This window comes from Diplotaxodon limnothrissa, linkage group LG13 (genome assembly GCF_057381915.1).
Source record: "Diplotaxodon limnothrissa isolate DT_005_m linkage group LG13, D_limnothrissa_male_GT1.1, whole genome shotgun sequence".
In the NCBI taxonomy this organism is placed as follows: Eukaryota; Metazoa; Chordata; class Actinopteri; order Cichliformes; family Cichlidae; genus Diplotaxodon; species Diplotaxodon limnothrissa.
This window is the reverse complement of record NC_140608.1, coordinates 1407882-1431772: the sequence shown is the minus strand read 5'-3', so window position 1 is coordinate 1431772 and position 23891 is coordinate 1407882. Positions and strand designations below refer to the sequence as shown.

The 23891-nt window shown below is 39.5% G+C and overlaps 1 protein-coding gene across 1 annotated transcript in view; it reads right to left on the bottom strand.

Moving 5' to 3' along the window:
- Positions 1-23891, bottom strand: part of LOC146619644 (protein kinase C epsilon type-like) — a 92004-nt gene that overhangs the window by 57316 nt on the left and 10797 nt on the right. The gene's annotated exons all lie outside the window — the stretch shown is intronic.

The window sequence follows — 23891 nt, the reverse complement described above, 5'->3', positions numbered from 1 at the left end:
GAGTGCCCAAGACTAAGACCAAGTATCCAAGTCTTTCAATGCCAAACTATCTGTGCAGCCAACTTGTTTACCAAACTAGAAACACCGAGCGAAGCATCATGCACTCCCATGGTAAAATGCCCTCTTTAACAGGAGGAAAAAACATTTACAGATTGCTACAGAAAATCTTTTCAGTTCATTTGAACTCAGCTGAGTAAAACCGTATTAGGCCTTTCTTATTGATCGGGCAAATATGGTCACTTCTGGTGTAAAAAGCAACATGTGATCAAAGCATAAAAATGGAATTCCTCAAACCAATCTCTAATATCGTGGGAGCTGTGTACAGCTTTTATGGAGTGTATAATTTTCAGTGTGGACAAAACTATTATAAAACATATTCAGCGATCAGGATTAAGCGCGGATGTGGTCTCAAAAAAGAAGAGAATCACAACTGCGAGAGAAAAACTCTGAGTGATAATGAGTGAGAGACAAAGCGAGAGCGAGAACAGGGAGCACATTGTGTTTTATCTATTCTCCGTGACAGAGAGCACACGGCCCCTGTGGACTGACACACTGCAGAACCTTCAGACACACACACACAAACACAGACACACTGCTAAACTTGTAAGTGCGCCTGTTGAACACACGCCTAACATAAACCCATGCAAGCTTGGTATAAGCTTGCTCTTCTGCTCTAAGAGCTCCAAAGGACTGTCTCAGATTTCAGTTTCATCCCGTTTCAGCTTGTTGGCCTGATGTGCCTCTTTCTCAAGGAAGTGATGATCATGCTTCAGTTCACCTCAGTGTAGCCACTTTGTCACTAGGTTAATTTATTTAATTTTTCATGTCTTTTTTTTAAATTATGGCATTAATTCATTTTCGTGACCGAAAAAGGGACATTGTAACATTAGATATAATAATGCAAAAAGGGTTATGAAACTACCAGAATCATAAAAGCTGGTGAAAACAAATTTGGTCATAAAAACAGAAAGACAATAAATAAATATAAATATAAATAAATATAAACAAATAAAACAGTTTTTTTTAAGTAATGAAAAAATGTCAACAATGAAGTGATGCATGCGTATCACTGTTGTGCATGGGATGGCTGGAGGTAGACAAGCTGAGATTGCAAACATTGCCACATTTACAAGAAACATGCAGAAAACGAAATCCTTATCCAACAAATATCTGAAAATCTCTAATATGTTACAAAATTTACAAAACCTATAACCTTTCAAAAGGGTTTCATAACTTCATTCTCACTCAACCAGCAAATTAGGTCACATTGCAAAGATGCCCAGTGGTCTAATGGATAAGCTATCAGCTACTGAAGCTGGGTCCAAGTCCAATCTGGGTCATATATATAGAGTCATATTATAGACAATCCCTATGGTTGCAAACACATCTCTGGGCCTATAGAAGTTGATAAGAAAGCATCCTTCTGGTCTGAACTCTTTCATTATAAGTATAAACTCATCACTTCAGTTATTCATTTGTTTTAATATTTTATTTATTTAAAGTGAGAGAAAGAAGCATTATCTGAGACACGCTCACTGGCTACCAACACATAAATCATGAGTTGGTAGCCAGCGAGTACGGCGACAGTCAGGTCCATCACTCACTCATCACATCTGATTTCTCAGACTTGACAAACCAGTTGGTGGTGTATTCAGCACAGACTTTTTGCACCATACGCTGAGCAGTGTGCATGATGTATAAATGCAATGAAAAAAAAATGTTTCTGTTTAGATCTGAAGGTCTATAGAGACTCTGTAACCCAGAGTAAAGGACGAAATGAAAATAATGTCTTTTGCTGTTGCAGTCAATTAATGACAAACAAATGGAGGCATTAAACCCAAGAAGTAAGATGAGCGCACATATGTTCTGGCTCCAGAGAATGACTTTAAACAGCTGGATTGTTTCTACTAATGCACTGGATTTACTTCAAACAAGCCAGAAATACGGCAAACATACAAATATACACACTTAAACACACAGGCCCTCTGTCGGTTCCCATTCATAACTGTCCTTGTCTTTAGCCACGTCTGTCTTTGCCTAATTTGTCCCTGTTGAATAAGTGATGCCGCAGCATTGTGAACTAAGCAGCTATGGTGACACACACAGACAGACACAGTTTCTCTGCCTCATATAAACTATTTCCACCAGAGTTATGCATTTAAAAGTGTTTACTTTATTAGTTGTCAGAGATTTATTTTTCAAATAAGACTTTTGTACTTCAGTTACTTAATAAGTAACTCAATAAGAGAAGATACCAGAACATTAAATTCAGTGTCAGATTGTGGGTATTTTACATGATTTAATCTACTGCTGCAAACTGACACTAACAATACAGAGGATTCTCACACACAGCTACAGTCGTCTGATAATGTTTGATCCATTGCATATTGATCAGCCAGAAGCACCACAGAGGGGGACCTTGACCTTTCCTCGTTTTCCAAGCTGCATATCCTTAAATCCTTCACTCACTCCCCTCACACAAAGATTAGAGGAGAGGAGACAAGGCAACTTCCCTGGGCGCCTGCTTAGTGGCTGCCCACTGCTTCACTGAGCGAATGGGTCAAATGCAGAGAAAAAACAAGTAATTTCCCCACGGGGATCAATAAAGTATACATTATTATTATTATCTCCCTAAATGGGACTTCTAACCTCACTGTGACATTAGGCACAAATGCACCATACAATTTTTGCTGTAAATGGTAAACGGCCTGTATTTATATAGCGCTTTTAATAGTCCCTAAGGACCCCAAAGCGCTTTACATATCCAGTCATCCACCCATTCACACACACTGGTGATGGCAAGCTACATTGTAGCCACAGCCACCCTGGGGCACACTGACAGAGGCAAGGCTGCCGGACACTGTCGCCACCGGGCCCTCTGACCACCACCAGTAGGCTACGGGTGAAGTGTCTTGCCCAAGGACACAACGACCGAGACTGTCCGAGCCTGGGCTCAAACCGGCAACCTTCCGATTACAAGGCGAACTCCTAACTCTTGAGCCACGATCGCCCCGCAATTAATGCTCATGATATGTTTTGCGGAATACTTTTAATTAATTTACAATATGGTAAAATATGACAAGATAACTATTATATAGCTACGAGTTCTCCTCTGGTTGTGGTTTGCATATTCCACAACTGTGTCATCCCTCTTTAACATGTTGAAGACAAAAACAGCACCTCTGCCCCTCCACCAAGCCTCCTTTCCTCTGTCCTCTCCACTCCAGATGTATTTTAGGAGTTAAGACCTCTTTCAATATGGCGTGCTGACACTGATTTCCAAGTCAGAGGCAGGGGTACAAAGCACAGAGGACACAGTTAGGAACAAATTAGAGAAATGAGAAAACCCTTTTTCTCCTACTTCATGCAAAACTACAAGCCTGCTTCAGTGTTTCGGGAATTTAGAAGCTGTTCGGGAAAAGAAAGGAGACCAACCAAAACAAAGACATTGATGCAGCTCATCAGGTTTGTAAGATGAACACAACGGGGGAAAGATAAGACAGAGATGTTGTAGTTCGAGGAGTTTTAAGAGCTGTAGTTAAGCTCACAAGGGATTTCTCCCCAAAACTGTAAAAACCTTCACTATGGGAAGCTTTTAAGAGGAGAGTTGCCCCATTTATTGTCATTAATGATCCAGCATTAGCTGTATGTAACAAGAAACCGGAATAACTGCAGAATAACTAAATTATCCTGGTTAGTCCAATCAATATTTGTGGACATGGATGTACTTGTCTCAGTAATGCAGAACAGCCAATTAGTCGATCCACATACTCACTGGCAAAGAGAGAGTCGGAGCAAGCGCCATACTTTAGAACATCCTCTCACATCCTCACAACAACCTGCCACCGTCTGAAGTACGTTTCCTTCCCCAATACAAAAACTTTGCCTAATTGCACCATAAATGAGCTTTTCTATTCTTATCGATCACTAAAGCATTTTACTTGATAAGTTACGCTTACACAGGCATGGGTACAGGGCTCGGTCTAAATGATGCGTGGTGACTTTTGAGTGACTTTAGTGACCTACTTCTATTTCCTAAATAAAACACAACCACATGATGTGCAGGACTGTGTCACAGCTTATGATGACCCATTGTCAAGGCGTTTCCTTGCTGAAAATAGGTCTTTGGTATAAATGAATAAATGAACCTGGACTTTAAAATATTCTAATCAGTGTGCTGGTGACTTTCATTTGGAGTAAGTCCAAAAGTGTCGAGTCTTGACTGAAAATAAGGGGAAAATAGTGATGGGGAATGGCAAAGCTTGAACCATGGATGACATGGTCAGCATAACCTGTGCTCAAACCTTTATCTTGACATTAAATGTTCTTTTTGATCTCATTTCATTTTTTTAAACCACAAAGAAAAACGTAAACATATGCAAAATAGCAGATGAACGAATGAGATGGCATTGAGGCAAAATTATAAATGTACACACTGTGATAACCAAAGTAGGTCAAAAATGTCTATCATCTAAAAATATAGCACATTTGGCACACTGGATAAATATATAGCAAAGCATATCTGCAGTTTTTGTATTGAATTCTCCTTTTCCATGCTAGCTAAATTACTCACATGTTGCTCAAATTTACAACAAAATCTTGAATAATCATGCCTCATAGTGCTGTATCACCCCAACAGAGCACTTTGCTGTCAGACTGCTGGCTTGCATGTGGCTCCTGGAGTATTTAAAAGTAAAACGGGAGGCAGAGCCTCCAGCTTTCAGGCCTCTCTGTCACGATCCTGGGTCTTAGGACCCAGTGTTTTGAGTTTTAGTTCATTTTGATGTTTATAGTATGTTAAGCTCATCAGGTCTCCTATGTTCATTTGCTTATTAGTTCCCTCTTGTGTTTTCAACCCCTGTGAAGTCTCCCTTGCCCTTCGTGTGTTTCATGTCTGTTGTCTTATGTTGTCATGTCTGCCTCTCATGTTTCCTGTTTCATTTTGGAGAGATCTCGTGTTTTTATATTATGGATTATGTTTTGAGTCCTTTGTGGTACTGTTTCGTGTTTCCCTAGATCTGTTATGGTTATCTTAGGTTTTGCTCTTTGGCTTTGTCATATGGCTTCCCTGTGTTCCATGTTATGTCTCCCCTGTTGCTGTTAAGTTTGCATGTTTAGAATTCAGTCAGTGTGTTTCCTGTTTTACTTTGTAGGTCCATGCCTCATGTGAGTGTTTCTAGTTTTGCGTCTCTGTCTCGTCCAGCCTGATTGCTCCCCTTCTGTGTCTCATTCCCTCGTTATCCCTCTGTGTATTTAAGCCTTGTGTTTCTCTTTGTCAGTGTCGTAGTCTCCATCATAGCTGTGTGATTTTTCCCTGTGGCTCCCTGTGCTTTAGTTTTCCCAGTTTAGTTTATTTTGTATTGTTTTTCGTGTCCCACTCCACGCCAGCAATAAAGCTGTGTTTTTTGAGTTTACCTTTTGTCTCTGTGAGTTTGCGTTTGGGTCCTCTCCTGCCTGCCACACAGCCGAAACATGACACTCTCATCTGCAGAGCCAGGTCCCACTTTGGATTCATAACACAGAGACACTCTCTACTTTTAAGATTAGGGTTAAAACTTTCCTTTTCATAAAGCATATAGGTGTAATGTTTATTTAACCCTTGTGTGGTGTTCGTATTTTTGTTACTCAGCCAGTGTTCATGGGTCTGGTGGACCCGCTAGAGTTTTGGCTTTCCAAATTAACACTATCAAACAATTTTATGTTAAATTACTCAACAGGAGGTCCGGTAATGGCGGCTGGCTGAAAGGACATGCCCACTTCTGCTCCGCTATCTTTCTGTAAAATCCTGAATAATACTCGTTTGTTAGACATTGAACGACACCTAGGACAGCTGTGATGCCTCTCTCGCAAAGGAAACCCGGGAAAAACATTGGTAGACCGACTCAATCGAAATTATCTGACTTCACTTCTAAGTTGAACTCTGAGGCTAGCTGTGAAGCTAGCGTTAGCCGTGAAGATAGCGAGACTAATATTAACGCTAGCCAGGCGGTGGAGGAGGGAAATGATGAGCCGACTGAGAGAGAAAAGACGGCCGAAGGCTCAGACGTAATACTGGCGGCTATTGCAAGCTTGAAATCCGATTTTTCCTCCAAACTTGATGGTATTTTGTCAGCAATAGAGACCGTGAGGAAGGATGTTAATGAGTGTGCCAAGCGGGTCAACGAGGCGGAGGCCCGGATATCTGCAGCAGAAGATAGCATTACCACCTTGGAAGCAAAGGTACGGACTCTTGAAAATAACAACAAAAACCTCGAGGACAAAGTGCTGGATCTGGAGACCAGATCGCGACAATCTAACTTGAGACTTGTTAACCTGCCCGAGGACGCAGAAGGAGAAGACGCGTGCGCTTTCTTGGAAAACTGGCTACCGGAGGCTCTGAACTTGGCGCCGCTACGAACCACTCTGACGCTGGAGAGAGCGCATCGGGTCGGCCAGAAGAATATGTCAAATACCGCTGCACCAAGGACTATGATCATGAAGTTTCTAAATTACAAGGATAAAATGACCGTGATAAGAGCTGCCAGGGCAAAGGGACAGATTCTTTTCAAGAATCGCCCGGTGAGATTTTATGAGGACCTAGCGACCGGAGTGCACAAAAAACAGAAAGAGTTTGACGCCGTGAGACAACAGCTTCGCTCCATGGGTATCCGGTACGGCATGATTCCTCCTGCGCGACTGATAGTGACACACAACGGACAGTCCCGCATCTTTAACCTGCCAGGTGAAGCGGAGAACTTTGTGAAGGCTCTGAGGTCAGAAGGTGGACCGGGGTGAGATGATGTAATCATGGTCATACTACAGTGTGTTGGCATGGAGGGGTGATTACTGAGCTTTAAGTTTAAAAAGAAGTGAGAGGGAGAGAGAGAAAGGCCAGTTTGTTATATTTATTTGTTTATTGGTCCAGAGGCTCACAGCCACTATTAGTACCCTGATTTTCTTATCGTATTCAATAACGAGTTTTTTGTTTGCATAGCGGGGTGGGGTAAGGGAAAAGTGTTCAGGCACAGTCGGTTGATCCTCACTTTTGGGTGGAACAACCTTTAGCTGTTAGACAGGTGCCAATATGTATAGGGGGAGGGAAATGGGTGCCCAAGTTCAAGTTAAAGGGGCATATTCAGTATTCATTGTTATGGATGTAGTTTTTGACATTCAGGTATTATTTGTTTCTCTGTCCTTTAATATTTCAAATGTGTTGGGAAGCTCATTCAGTGTTATATGTTATGTCTGGTGGGATAAGAATTAAAATTTCTTCTTGGAACTGCAGAGGACTACAAAAACTGGAGAAGGTAAAACAAGTAATGTCTAGGCTGAACTCTATGCACTCTGATATCATGCTGCTACAGGAAACACACCTGTTGTCTAGTCAAGAGGCGAAGATTAGGAGGAGGTGGCAAGGCAGTATATATTCTGCGCCCTTCACTTCTCAGGCAAGAGGTGTTATGATCTTGATCCACAAATCTATACCATTTCAGGTGACAAGGGTTATTAAAGACAAGGCTGGGAGATATGTTATTTTACAGGGCACACTTATTACGGAAAAAATAATCCTGATAAATATCTATGCTCCAAACACTGACGACCCAAAGTTTTTTCATAATCTTTTTCTTACAGTATCGTGTCTGTCTGGTAGCCTTATTATAGCAGGGGATTTTAATTGTACGTTGAACCCAGAATTGGATAGGAGCTCAGGTATTGATCTCTCTCATCCTAAAAGTAGGCAAACTATTCAACATTTTATGAAAGAACTTGATCTGAGGGATATTTGGAGGGATATGAACCCTAAGGTCTTAAAATACTCCTGCTATTCACATACACATAAATCATACTCGCGTATTGATTACTTTTTAGTTTCTGCCAATTTGAGTTATAAAATAAAGGACTGTCACTATGATAATATTTTAATATCTGACCATTCGCCAAACTCGTTAATATATGAAGATTTGAGACTGAAGAGAGATCCCCCTAGGTGGAGATTTAAACAAAAGTGGCTCCTAGACTCAGAATTTATATCTTTCATAGATAACCAAATAAACATTTTTTTTGATACTAATAGGGATGAAACATCACCCTGCTCAAGATGGGAAGCTTTTAAGGCCTACATAAGGGGTCAGATTATTAGCTTCACAAGTTATAGAGCAAAGCAAACTTATCAGAAAACAAAAAAGTTGGAGGCAGAGATTGAGATGCTTGAGGGAGAATATTTTCAAAGTTTTTGTCCAAGAGTCCATCAAAAGCTTCTGTTACTAAGAACACAGTATAATGAACTTTCTGCTTCTAAGGCAGCCTCACATCTTTTGCGTCTTAAACAGACATTCTATGATCAAGGGGAAAAGCCCGGGAAATTATTAGCCTGGCGCCTCCGTCAATTACAGAATGAGAAAAACATTGCCTCAGTTGAAAACAGTGATGGACAGGTTATTGTTGACCCTCTAGGAATTAATGAAACTTTTAAGGTTTTTTTTGAAAAATTATATAACTCAGACATAACACACATGGGACAAGAGCAAGATCTCTTCTTAGATACCCTTCAGTTGCCCAGCATTTCAGGACTAATGAGCGCAGATCTTGATACACCTATAACAAAGGAGGAGATATCTATAGCAATAGACCATTTGAAAACAGGTAAAGCCCCAGGCCCAGATGGGCTGCCGACAGAAATTTATAGGGTATTTAAAACTAAACTGCTGTCCCCTCTTTTTGACATGTTTTCGGATTCATTTGAAAAGGGAATCCTTCCGGTCTCATTAAGAGGAGCCCTGATAACTTTATTGCCCAAACCTGGTAAACCGTGCAATAAATGTGGTAACCTAAGACCAATAAGTCTTCTTAATGTGGATCTAAAGATACTTTGCAAAATTTTGGCTCGAAGACTGGAGAGATTTTTACCTGATCTAATTACCTGTGATCAGAATGGGTTTATTGCGGGTAGACAGGGATTTCATAATGTGAGAAGAGTGTTGGATATTCTTCATAGTCAGGAGGGAAAACCGGACACTGCTCTACTATCATTAGATGCCGAAAAGGCCTTTGATAGAGTTGAGTGGCCCTATTTATTTGAAATATTAAAAAGATTTGGCTGTGGGGATAATTTCTGTCGGTGGATTAGACTTTTATATAATGAGCCATATGCTGAAATACTGACAAATGGAATTATATCTAAACCGTTTGAAATTAAACGGGGCTGTAGGCAAGGGTGCCCTTTGTCCCCTTTATTGTTTATTTTAGCAATCGAACCGTTTGCCATTGCGGTGCGGTCCCATAAGAGCATAACTGGTCTATCAGTAAACCAACAGGAACACAGAATTGCTTTATTTGCAGATGATGTTATTCTTTTCTTGGAAAAGCTGAAGGAGTCTATCCCAGCCTTGTTGGATCTACTACACATATTTGGACGGATATCAGGATATAAAGTGAACAAAGAAAAATCTTCATTAATGATACTTAACTCAGAAGAGAGAGAGGGTGCTGGAAATTCTTTCCAATTCAAAATGGTAGACTGTTTTACCTATCTGGGGATTAAGATAGTGCCATGTTTGAGAGACATTGTTGGAGCTAACTACACCCCTATGGTAGACTCAATCACCTCATCCCTAGATAGATGGAAGCCCTTGCCCTTGGCACTTATAGCGAGAATTAATGTTCTTAAATTAAACATAATGCCCAAACTTTTGTACCTGTTCCAGAACATCCCATTGTCACCCCCTGCTAACTTATTTTCACACCTGAAGACAATTTTTGTACGTTTTTTGTGGAATGATAGACGACCAAGGCTCCGTTTATCACTCTTGTACTTACCGTATGAAAGAGGAGGCCTCAAATGTCCCAATCCACTTTGGTACTATTGGGCAGCCCAATTGAGGACTATGATGTATTATTTTACAGATAAATCCCCCCCGCCTTGGACAAATATGGAAAACAGTTCAGTACCTCTTCCCCTTCCCCAGTACCTATACTCAGCAAAAGTCAAAATGTTGAAAAAAAAGACAAAAAATCCTATAGTCAGAAATATGATTATGATCTGGTATCAGGTTAAAAAATACCTGGGTGAACCCACCTCTTTCGCACGCTTTAGCCCAATATGGGGTAATCAATTTTTCCCTCCAGGCAGAGCAGACCCTGGTTTTAGGAAGTGGGCTGACAAAGGCTTAAAGACAATAGGGGATCTCGTGGGATCAGAGGGTGAGATTTTGATGTCATTTGAGGAGTTGATTTCCAAGTATGATATCCCATGCAAACATCGATTTAAATATCTACAAGTGAGAAACTTTATTAGATCATCTCAAAATCAGTGTTTGTCAATCCCTCCGTTTTCCACTTTGGAAACAGAAATGAAAAGAGATTGCTTTGGAAAGGGAATAATCTCCAAATTATATAATATGTTAGTAGAGGGTTCCCCTGAATCTTCTTTAGGAAAACTTAATGCCTGGAGGGAAGATTTACAGGAGGACTTATCCTCCGAAGACTGGGAGGAGGCATGTGCTGAAGCACAAACACAAACTACCAATACTCGTCTCAAAGTATTGCAATATAATTGGCTAATGAGGACGTATGTGACTCCAGAAAAGCTTAATAAGTATAATGGTGATATCCCAGACTTGTGTTTCAGGTGTGGAGAGGAGAAAGGGACGTTTTTCCACTGTGTCTGGGAATGCAATAAAGTACAACGGTTTTGGAAAGAGATTAAACAAGCTCTGGATATTATATTGGGTACACAACTAGCTCTTGACCCTAAACTTTTTATTTTAGGGTTATATCCTGATGGACATCTTATGTCTAGAAAGGTAATTACCGCCCTGGACTTATGTCTACTGCTGGCAAAAAGAGTCATAGCACTCTCATGGAGGAAGACCAGTAAACCAAAATACATTAACTGGATTAAGGAATTGTCCACAACTTTACCTATGGAAAAAATTACCTACATTATCAAGGGGAAACTACCACTTTTTCAAAACATCTGGGGTCCCTTTATGCAATATATGGGAAATATGGATCTTGGCAGTATGGTGGATGGGGCAGATGGGGTGTAAATGTTGGTGGTCCTCTGCAGTTTCCTAAATTAATCTCTTTTATACTTGATCTTTAATGCTGTGTGAATTGTACATTTGAGTTTGTAACTTTGAACCATGCACAATAGTGTAACCGAGTTGATGTTGAGCAACCCTTGGAAATAGAGAAGCTTATTATTATTATTATTTTTTTTTTTTTGGGGGGGGGGGTTGTGTTTTCCTTTTCCTTTGTTTGACTAAGTTATTATTTACAGGTGATATAGTTTGTACTTCCACTTAACTGTTGCTCTCTAACATCTTATAAGTGTCTGATTTGCAAGGGAGGGCGATTGACTGTTATACAATAATTTAGCTGCCCTGGATGTTTCCTTTGCTGTGGAAGTACTCCAATTTCTGTATGTAATTTTGAAACGCAATAAAGATATTGTTGGAAAAAAAATTACTCAACAGATGTTTACTTCATCCCAATTACAAGACATATGAACAGCAAACATGGTTAATTTTTTCCCTTTACCTTTGTTAGATCACATTTATGAATTAATGTGCTTCTCGTTTTTCTTTTATATAAAATGTTATAAATAAATCAGTTATAATCAAGTGGAGTGAGTGGAAAGACACAACACATTTACACGTGAAAAAATAATTAATTGTTTAATTTTTCTTTTGAAAAAAACTGAACACGGGTCTCACAGACCCGAACACCATACAAGGGTTAAGTCATCTATACTTATACATCAATACTTGTTATTAATCTCTGGCTTTCCTTCACTTTGTGTCCTTTGTCCTGTCTAACTCCCCTCACCTACCGCTGTTTACGGCAGATGCCGCAGCCCCTCCCTAAACCTAGTTCTGCTGGAGATTTCTTCCTGATAAAACTGAACTTAATTAAATAGAATTTTCACCTCAGCCACCACATTGTGCACATTACATGCTGTGGACTGATTTATAGCGTAAATTACTTGATTGTGCAAATATAGTCTGTAAGGCATACTTCCTCTGATTGGTTAACTGAGGTCCTTTAGTTTGTCACTTTTATCTGGCTTTAAACAAACACTGTACCAACCAGGTAAATTTAGTGAGCGCGCGCGCACGCGCACACACACACACACACACACACACACACACAAAAACACACACACACCTCCACAAATATATCAGCAACTGCTGGACTGACAGTGCAGAATTTTAATATACTGCATGTTAGTTTGTATGTTTCACAGCCATAAACTAGTCTTTGCAGCATAAGACTTTAAAGCATTAAGTTAGAAAAAATGGCACACTGAACCTCAACTTCCACAACCAAATCACTCTCAGTGTGCCTATGCAGATCCCTTAGAGGCCCTCTCTGACAATATCTGTATGTACCATTTGAACGCAAGTGCATCTGTGCAAAAAGCAGCAGTTGTGGTTTCTCACAGATGGAGATAGAAATCATTGCCTGGAATAACGGAAGAGAGAAAAACAGAGATTGAGGAGAAACATGTGCATTAACCTCCAACTGACTCGAGGCAGGGTGGATGACGCTCTAAGGGAGCAGGAAGAGAAGTGGGGAAAGAGACAGACAATACTGGAAGGAGATTCAGAGACAACTATACTCACAGTTACCACTGACTGCCACACAGCGCCTCAGTGTCCAAACCAAATGTTAACAAATGTATCTGAAGACATTTACTTAACAGAGATAATAAATGCCGGTGCAGACATCAAAGGAAAATAAAATACTGTACATAAAATCTAATACTCATAACTAGAGCTGGGCAGCATCTCCAAACATTTGTATCACGATATCTTCTGAATTTTTGAGTTTGCATTGACTTCTTCTTTTCTTTGGAGTTTATAAAAACTCTTGTGTCCTCATAAAACAACAAAGAAGCCATGAAAACAATAAAACACAGCTAAAACAATACACGCTCCACTCTCAGGCTCTGTCAACAACAATTAAATATTTGGCACAGGGCTTCAGAGCAAGTCTTTAAAAGACTTGTTATGATTTTGACTTAGCAGTAATGTCTGCTGCCACTGTTTTTAAAACAAGTCAACATCTGGCTCATTACCATTAGTATTTCCAACACACAGCTGTTACATGTAGACTTGAAACAAACTCCATTTGGGATAATTCTTCCAAACTCGGGGGCACCAGTTACTCTGTCGTTGGGTTAAAACATTATCTTTGCCTCACCTGGTTCCTGAGTTGCCTCAGTGAAGTCCATCACACAAGAAGCACAATGACAAACAGGCGCAGTGAAGCAAACTAAGCAAAATGATTCTCATATTTAAAAAATAACAATATTTTCTAAAAAAAAAAGGAAGACACAACTGGTTACATCGTTAAAAAACAGTCTGCAGGATTCCTTCTCTCCTATTTTAACATCCGGTAGCTAGCATTACTAGCATTTCCTTCACCTTTGTAAGTTTATAAATGTGACATTAATAATGTTAAAAATAATTTTCTTGGTTTTAAAGTAGTGAGCCAAGAAAATTAGTTCTTAGTTGTAGTAATACAGGCCTCTTCTCTAATGGCTGCTAATATATCATTTTTAGGCAACTACAAAGTCCACAATAAATTAATAGTGTGAATGAAATTCAGATCAGTACGCCACATGTAGAACTATACAACCCGGCAATATTGGTCACTTCTACTTAAACACCAGGGTTTTTATAGTTAACCAAAACGAATCTAAAAACTAAAACTAGATGTGAAAGGACCTTATTGTAGCTGGAATTTTCGCCTCATTCACGCAGCTCCTGAAGCAGTTTAATATTCCTCGGCGGCATTTTTTCTGCTATTTAAAATTTCGTTCATTTCTGGAATTACCTGAGGAAACTTCTTTGGATAAAATTATTAATAAAAACATTCATAAGAGAGGGGCGATTAAAGAAATCTATACTATATTATTAGATCTACAGTCTCCTTCTCTCTCCATCCTTGAGGCACAGGGGAAGAAAGACCTTGGGATGGATATAACAGATGAACTCTGGCAATCTTTTCTCCACAGGGTACACTCCTCTTCTATATGTGCCAGGCATGGGCTCCTCCGATTCAAGGTCCTACACCGATTACCTATCTCCAAGGAAAACATAGCCAAGTTCTATCTGGGAGCTGACCCCCTGTGTAACAGATGTAAAGCAGAAACAGGGTCACTCCTTCATACTTTTTGGACGTGCCCCAATCTTCATAACTATTGGGTGTCTATATCTAATACCCTTTCAGAGATATATAACATTAAATTTGATCCTTCTGCTCTTAGGCTGTCTTTGGAGTGATACCTCAAAGTCACTCTCTCAAAATACTTTTCGAATTCTATTGTCTTTGCTTCACTTTTAAGATGGAAGCAGGAAGCTCCTCCCACACATGAACAGTGGCTTGCAGACCTCATGAGGTTTTTTCAACCACCAAATTTCTTAAGGCATGGCAGCCATTTCTATTTAAAACATTTAAAATGGTCACCTTATCATGACCTGATACCAAATCTCTACATCACTATCGTAGTTAACTGTACACTGAATGTCCCTTATACATTTTATTTTTATATTTGAGTTTTGTTTGGGGGTTTGTTTGTTTGTATTTCTTCTCGCTTTCTGTTATCTTTTGGGGTATTGTACATATTGAACAACAAAGTACTGTATATTCAAAGTTCTCCCAGTAACATGCGGTTGTAACTGAAAATTTAATTATTAAAAAGAAAACTAGATGTGAAAGAAAAATGTTTCAATTAATTAAAATCAAAATAGAAACTAGACTTTAAAAAAGCCAAAATAACTGAAATGGTTTTGGGAACCTGGAAATCTGAGTAAAATAAAATAATAAGAGAGAGGTAATATCCTTAATTTTAGTGCTTCTTAAGCTGGTAAAATTTGTTATCATAACTTACCTGATGATGCTCTGTTGGACATGTTTATTGAGACTTTAGATGTCTATAAGACTGTACCTATAAGTCAACAAAAATATAAATATGATATAACTCAGACAAACACTGAACATAATTTAGTAAAAAATGTCCCTTGAAAGAGATCCTTCACACTTAATGTACATTGTGCATTAATACTAGTTTAGCATACCATTGTGTTTAGCAGCAACAACCTAAAAAAAAGATTTTGAACGAAACTCTTTCATGCAGTTTAATTAATTAAATTCAGACACTTTCTCTTGAAGAAAAAAAAACTCATCCACTGCCCGAAGCCCTTACTGTGCGTTCTGTGTTAACAGACACGTTATCTGCAGAATATGTTGCATGTATCCTTATGACTTTGTGCCTTGAGGGGAAACTGACTGTGGGAGGAGCAACAAGAAAATTAATATTACAGAGCTGAAAAACACAACTACACTGCACAAGTTCATCTTCTCGATAATACTCGTGTTTATTGCTCTCTCACTCTCAGCATGAGTGGAGGAGAGAGGAAGAGACCGCCCACACACCCATCTGCTTCTACTACTACTGCACACACACACCCACACACGCAAAAACACATACATACATCTACATTCAAAAAATCACGCGAAAAAGACACAAATTATGCATTAGTATTAGCAATTACACCACAGCTTTCCAACTTAGATCCATTGTGCCACAAATGTCTGCAAGAAAGTGTTTTGTATGCACCAGCCTATATTACGGTCTTGGTGTTCTTCCAGGTCTCTTGTACTGTGTGATCTATTTGAACATGTTGTCATGTTGCTAAAAAAAAAGGTTGTCTCTGGGTTATCTTGCACACACTTCACACAAACACACACACACACATATTCACAGTACACACATAGTATATCATACTGTCCTCGCCCGCCAACGCTAAATCAAAACATACCTGAAGCATTAGTCGACCATTAGCTCCACTTAAAGATTTATATTAGAGCTGTTTGGCCTTATAAACAGCAGGCTGCAGAACACAGCCCTGTACTGAAGGCCTCGAACACACCACATGACAAACATCTTAACTTGTAAATTTACAAGTTGAAAAAAAACCCCCGAATTACTCAAGATGTCTGCATCTGCTCTGGATGAAGAAACTACTATGAGAAATACCCAGAAACATGTGACTTAAGATTTATCTCTGTTTGATCAACAGAAGATGAATGTTAGACATTTTCAACCACATAAAACAGCAGTTTGTCAAAAGTCTAGACCCATGCTGACACCATATGAAAATAGGTAACAGGGTATCTATTCTATGTCAGAGTGAACACTGTGGTTATTTTAAAATTAATAGTTTATTTAGTGGGCAGCACGGTGGCACGGTGGTTAGCATTGTTGCTGCACAGCAAGAAGGTTCAATTCCACCATCAGGCCGGGGTCTTTCTGTGTGGAGTTTGCATGTTCTCCCCGTGTCTGCGTGGGCTCCCTCCGGGTACTCCGGCTTCCCCCCACCGTCCAAAGACATGCAGCTTGTGGGGATAGGTTAATTGGATAATCCAAATTGCCACTAGGTGTGAATGTGAGTATGAATGGTTGTCTGTCCCTGTGTGTTAGCCCTGCGACAGACTGGCGACCTGTCCAGGGTGTACCCCGCCTCTCGCCCCATGACAGCTGGGATTGGCTCCTGCGACCCTGAAAAGGATAAGCGGTAGCGAATGGATGGATGGATAGTTTATTTAGATGCCTCTCCTGTTGCACAGAAACAAAAAAGAAGCTAAAATTCAGTTCAGTTCTATTCTATTTATGTAGTGCCATTTCACAAAACCAGTCACTTCAAGGTGATTTATATTGTAAGGTCAACACCCTACTAGACAAAAAACTCCAAGAATCAGATGAGCCACTATAAACAAGCACTCCATCACAGTGGGGGAGGGGGGGGGGGCTTTGCTTTTAACACAAAGGGAGTACACACTAGCTTTGGTGGAATCGTAACTGGAAATGGGATACTGGCATACCTTTTATCTGCATCTAATGTAAATCAAACCACAGTTTACACAATAAACATGATGTACTGAAGAAGTCTCGCAAGTAATGACCGAGACCATAATTTCACCACAAATGAGTTTACCAAAGTCATAACTGTAGTAAGCACTAGGGGAGTTTTGTCATGTATATATATCATCTATATATATACAATATATAGGTTGTATATATACAATACAGTCTATGCTGGCCGTCAGAGAGATGGTTTAAGAAGCTTCACTAGTGGCTCCACTTTTCATTTTCACAGGCAATGTCCATCTTTTATGTACTTATATACTGTAATATCAAGTAACAGGTTGATATTATCTGTCGATACTAACTACTTGCCGATCTGACAGTATGGCCATTTGTGATGGCCTACAAATGAAAAATTAAAGACAGGAGAAAGATATTGATATTGTATAGTTAGTCCACCAGACAACATTGAGCAACTTCCCAGCTGATCCGAGCAGAGTCGGGCAGAGCATAAATAAGTAAATAAATAACTATACATAACACACGTTAGGAAAATCTGTTTAAGACTCAAAAAATATTGGTCGATATATCAGATTTTTAAATGACCAAACATTGGTTTCGGTATCATTCTAATGGCGCCTATGCTTTCAGGTAGAGGGATTCATTTTGCTGGATTCAAAAAATGTTGTTGCAAGTTTATAATATATAAGTTAATAAGTTGCTAAACCTTAGGTTTGGCGAAACATCAAGACAAAGGTGTAGTAAATATACTCTTTTTATTTTTCATTTTGCTTTATTTTGTTTTTACAATATCCGCAAATGACTAAGGGGGCAACTGACGAAGAAGTTTGGATACCTCCAAGAATTTGTGGTCTATCTCTGACTACGAGGTTGATTCAAAGATTCAATTATTAATGTCACATGTTGTCAACTGAAGCTTAATGAGCTTCATCTTAACCTAATCACACTGAGATGCATTCCTCTGGCGTAGGGGAGAGAGAAAACTGTCCCAAAGCCTTTACGGTATCACATGAGCTTTAGTCAAGCTGAAGTCATGTGGCTTCATGTATCCTCAAAGAGACCTACAGCTACAAACTCACTGACACTTGTACAGGAACACAGCACAGATAAACACAGAGATACAATCATCTAGGGGAAGTTTCATGAAGGCAAAAACTAATGAGAAGAATCATCTTGCACTTTTACTAAGAATGTCACCTAGATGAAAATTTGCAGTAATTTTCCAGTTATATACTGCATTGTGCATATGTAGGTACATTCCTGTATGGCTGCTTGTGCTTCGAAAGCATGTTAACATTTCCGAAGCTTTTATTGAATCTAGCAAGACACATGATTTATTATTCCCCAGGACATCACGTTGCCTTACTTAAGAAGTCGACCGCTTTGGAAGCCAACTATTTTTAATTTAGGAGACTCAGCTCTAGCCATGATTCACAGCTCAACAACTGTTGTCATATTTTGATTAAACTGATAGTTATATCTAGTTGGTACACCACACTGTAAAAAAAAAAAAAAGTAATATATAAGTATTTTACTGTGTATTTTACAGTTTTGTACAGTTTTTCTAGAATATCATTAAATTTACGTAAATAGGCTGTGATTTTACATTTCAAATGTAAAACAACATAAAATCACTGTAAATGTAATAAAACAGAATTTTCTTGTTTTTTAAATATATTTGTCTGTACATATGCATATTTAGATTGTTAAAATACATTCACAAATGTATCATAATTTCACAAATATTTGTCCGTTATTTGACAGATTGAACTGTTAAATTCAAATGTAATGCTATGGAAAAATATATAAAATGATTCTTATAAACTTTTTTTTTACATCAAATAATGTTATTTAGGGCGATCGTGGCTCAAGCGTTGGCAGTTCGTCTTGTAATCGGAAGGTTGCCAGTTCGAGCCCCGGCTCGGACAGTTTCAGTTGTTGTGTCCTTGGGCAAGACGCTTCACCTACCGCCTACTGGTGATGGCCAGGGGGGCCCATGGCGCGATATGGCAGCCTCGCTTCTGTCAGTCTGGCTCAGGGCAGCTGTGGCTACAACTGTAGCTTGCCTCCACCAACAAGTGAATGAATAGTGGATTTGTAAAGCGCTTTGAGGGTCTCGAAAAGCGCTATATAAATGCAATCCATTATTATTATCATTTAAACCAACTGTTAACTGCATATTTCTGTACATTTAAGTATTATTATTCATATTGCCGGATTCATTGACCTTGTTTATAGGTAATTTCATTGTTTAATCACATTAAAATGAAAATAACCGTATTTTTATGAGAAAGTTATTTTCTGTTATTTTACGGTATTATTTTGGCGCCCCAGCTGCCGGAACATTACTGTTTTTTTAGGATTTTTCTTTTTTACAGTGCATCTCAGTCAGTGTTGACATTGTGGAGGACTATAAATACCTTGGAGTACACATTGACAATAAACTGGACTGGGCTAAAAACACCACAGCACTTTACAGGAAGGGCCAGAGTCGTCTCTATTTTTTGAGGCGACTGAGGTCCTTCAACATCTGCCAGAAAATGCTGAGGATTTTCTATGAGTCTGTTGTGGCCAGTGCGATCCTCTATGCTGTTGCATGCTGGGGGAGCAGGCTGAGGGTCGCAGATGCCAACAGACTTAATAAACTGATCCGTAAGGCCAGCAATGTTGTGGGGATGGAGCTGGACTCCCTCAAGGTGGTGTCGGAGAGGCGGATGCTGTCCAAGATAAAGACAATGTTGGATAACACCTCCCACCCACTCCATGACATGCTGGTCAGTCACAGGAGCTCGTTCAGTGAGAGACTGAGATTACCGAAAAGCACCACTGAACGACACAGGAAATCATTCCTGCCTGTGGCCATCTCCCTGTACAACGCATCCACTTAACACACTGTTTGCTGCTACAACTACACATGTTTCTTTTCCAACTATTTATTTATAAGTGACTTATGTATGTATGTATGTATATATATGTATATATTGTACTATTCTTAGTTAGCGTATTGTCTGTCTTGTCTTAATGTTGGTTTAAAATGGAGCACTGTAACAAAAAATAATTTCCCCCAGGGATCAATAAAGTATTCTGATTCTGATTCTGATTCTGATCTCTACCTGACTGATCTGCTCTGCTTTTTCTGGGGTGGGGCCACTATCCAGAATACTGAGTTTACACCTAATTATGTGCATTAATAGTTGGATGGCTAGACGTTTACAGACATCTTTGCCCAACTGTTACATAAGAAGCTAAGTGGAAGACCACGAAAAGCAAAAGAAACCGATTACATGTATTTGTGTAATATAGAAGTAGCTGATCACAGCATCATAAGCCACTCAAATCCTTGAGTTTGGCTGAAAGCTTGATAAATGTCCACTCTGTGTTTGTGTGAATGGAACAACAGGGTGTTTTCTCTTCTCTCATCCTGTTTATGAGGAAATGTAGATGGTGCCTTACTAAGTTTAATTCTGTTGTGTGGAGCTCACCGGTGATTTACGTTGCAGACATTCCACAGATGCTTGACCTCTACACTGCAAATTATGATTTACAGACTTCATCAGGCTGTTACATAAGCTCTGCAGTACCTCTGTGTGGTATATATCAAATCTCCAGTTGATTTTCTTCCTTTCCTGTTCTGAGAGCCCATGTTTACATTTCTGTGTTCTGCTAATGTAATGTTAACAATTCAGCAGGTTAGCCACACATAGGTAGCACCATGTTTTAATCCTCCCAGTGCCATCCACAATCCTTTTACTAGTGAACAATCCCCTCGCACTTACTTTTCAGGATCAGATACAGCTGAGCAGCTAACTAGTAATGCTTGCTTTTGTTATGCTTTGGAGATCTACTGCTACTTTAACTAGAAGATGGTTGGGCAGAGAACCGTGCAGAAGCATTCTCTCAGGCTAATGCTGATATCAGTACTTGTGTCCAGACTTGTGAGATGCCTCTTTTCCGCCCCCAAGCTCAGGTGTCACTACAGGTTCTGGCACGTCCTCAGACTTTTGTTCTGTATTTAGCTGTTAGCATTTAGATATGAAAACCCACATTTTAAATGTGGTTTATCATAGCTACACATCCAACTTTTGCAACAAACCAAATTGCTTGAAAGTCACTTAATAGTTTAGCATGACATATATTTAGCACAAATCCTACAACAAATAGACTGTTTTTGTCTTTTGGGGTTGTTTTTTTTTTATTATTACTTGGTTATTTTGATTATATGGAAAGATTATGAATGTGTCTGTTTTAGCCTAAAACCATTCTGCAAATAATAGAGCACCGGAAACACACTGGAAAGAGACCAGGAAACGTCATCAGTCGATAGAGAAGAATATGTTATAAATGCTAATAATCCCACGTGTGGCAAGCACAACGATATGGAGAAATTTCACAGTAATTCTTGCTTCAGTTCTTTTCTTGTGAAAAGTGTTTTTATGAAGTGGTGCTGACAGGAACTGCAGGAGAAACAGTAAAGCTTTCATCACAAGTGGCTTATTTCTTCATCATGCATTCCTTACATATCTGTGCCACTGTAATTTACTGTGTTGTAGCGAACACGGACAGCACAGCAGAAAAATGAATGATAACAGAAGCTACGGCGGGGCACCTGGAGAGCCATATTTCTCATCTCCCTCTTCCTTTCTTTCTCTGGGAAGTAAACTTGGACAGTGAAAACAGGAAGTAGGGCCTACCGTGTGACTCCAACACACTGCCCCTATTTTTAGACGCACACACATACATAAACATGCACAGCCCAGCCCCCGTTTCCTTCAGCCCATACAGAGGACACCCCTCTACTACAGCCCAAAGGCAAACAGGGTCAAGAAGAGAGCAAGCCTGAGCTCTTCCTCTATTCCCTCTGCATGAGAGTTTACAAAGCCTACGGAAGCCAAACTGCACTGCACTGAAAATGCTGAAGAGGCTTTCAGCAAGACACTTCCAGGTCCAGAACCCATGTAAAACACAGATATGCATGTCATTTCACAGTGTTTACTGAAACTTCTCCAACAGACTGTATTGCATTTTATTGTATAATGGTGTAACTCTGCATTAACATGCAGACAGCCTTATATTTTTGTAGCTGCCTGAGATGGTGCAAGTAAAGGACCATTAACTTTTAAGTGGCTTCATCTTCAGGGATTATCGTTTGATTTAATTTTCTACTGTTGCACCACTGTAGAAAGGCTCACTGTAAAAACTTTAGGTGAATGATTTAATAATAAGATTAGTAAAATTTCTAGATTCTACCAAATAGTCCAGATGTGATTACATGTAGGTCAATGGTTTAACGTGGTCAGAGTACTAACACTGCTCAGTAACAGCAACAGCGGTAAGTAATGCCAGTTTCTGGCAAATACATTGGTATAATTATTAATTTGATCACTATCCTCTGCTAGTTATATCCTTATGCAGATTTGGGTCATTTCCTGCACTTCTGCTATTTTTTAGGTGACACCCTGAAAGTCTGTTCTGACCAATTACACTTTTGAATGTGCAGTTTTCACCACAGACGTGCAAATAAAAACTGCTGAGTGAGCGAGACCCAATGGGCATATCAGAGCACAGGCATACTGGTATGCAGGTATTTTTTTCTCTCTCTCTCACCTTTCATTGTGAATTGTATCCTAGACTGAAGGGGAACTTTAAAAATGAACATCTTTACATTGTGTTCTTCTGTCAGAATTAAGTTGTCATTTCTTTTCTGAAAAAGCGAAAATGAAACACTGCATAAAACAATCAGCCGTTTGTACGCCCATTTGCATTAGCACACTAGGGCAACGCCTTTCTTTAAAATTATACAACATGAAGTAAATTTTACTTTCCACACAGACCTTCCAGTGCACAATTGTTTTTGCATGAAACATTCCTCAGATGACTGAACATAAAGTATATAACTGTTTACAGAAATCACAGGCTGGGGCCTTCATCAACATGAGCCTTGAAGTGTGGCGCACTCGTTAACTCGTCAGTCGGAGCTGAACTTGTTTTCGCCTCGGCAGACTTTTCCTGTGTGTCTCCTCTGTCAGCTCCAGCAGCTGAACCACAGTCGTTTCAACCGCAGACAACCACACAGCAATCTGGCTTTGTCACAGTTGCAATACCACAAAAACAGTGTTAGCGCCACAGCTGGGAACAAGAGAGCTGGGAGACACACCAATGATAGTTACTGGTTGAATAAAAAAATATTTTCCCATTTTAAAAACTTTATCAGTCTGCTTTCATTATCTCCATCCATCCATCGATTCTCTTCCGCTTTTGCTTTTCAGGGTGGGTTGGGTTGGGGGGGTGCCCGAATCAGCAGATCCCCTAAACCGATGCATCAGTATCAGATTGCAAATGGCAAAAGTTGGATCAGTGCATCCCTGGAAAGTGCAGTCTTAATGAAAATGAACTTGATCTAACCCACATTTTCACAGATAATTTCACAGGTTTCATTTAATTCACCTAGGTAGTTTTTGTACAATCTTACCTCTACCTTAGAAGAAGATGAAGAATATTTGCACATGTTTATTTTCTCTATGTACAACGGTTCTATGGTTAATTCTGTGCTAATCACAAAGAAGCTATCTCAGCATGTTTGAATGATTTATAGTGTTTTTGAACCTGTATTGTTTGCAATGCACGCATCCCACGTGAATATACTACAATCACTGTATTCCTGCCTCCTACCCCTCTTAGAGTGATGTGTTCAGCTACACACAGATTACCATAGTCTACCACTGGCACTGGTACTTCATAGACTTTTTTTCATATGTATTCCATGTCCAATAGAATTAGACTCTGCACAGAGTCCATGGATGATAATTGCTAATCAAAAGTGATGCAGGAAAGTATAGAAAATGAGAATAAATTGTAATGCCTTTCATTGCAGTTCTGGCAGCTGCTGGCTAAATCCATATGGCACAGAACCAATGTTAAGAAGATATAGCTCCTGCCAACACTACTCACATCACACCCTTTACACTGCTAACAAATGAGGGAAGGTGGGAGTCTTAGCAGGAGAGAGTGAACAACA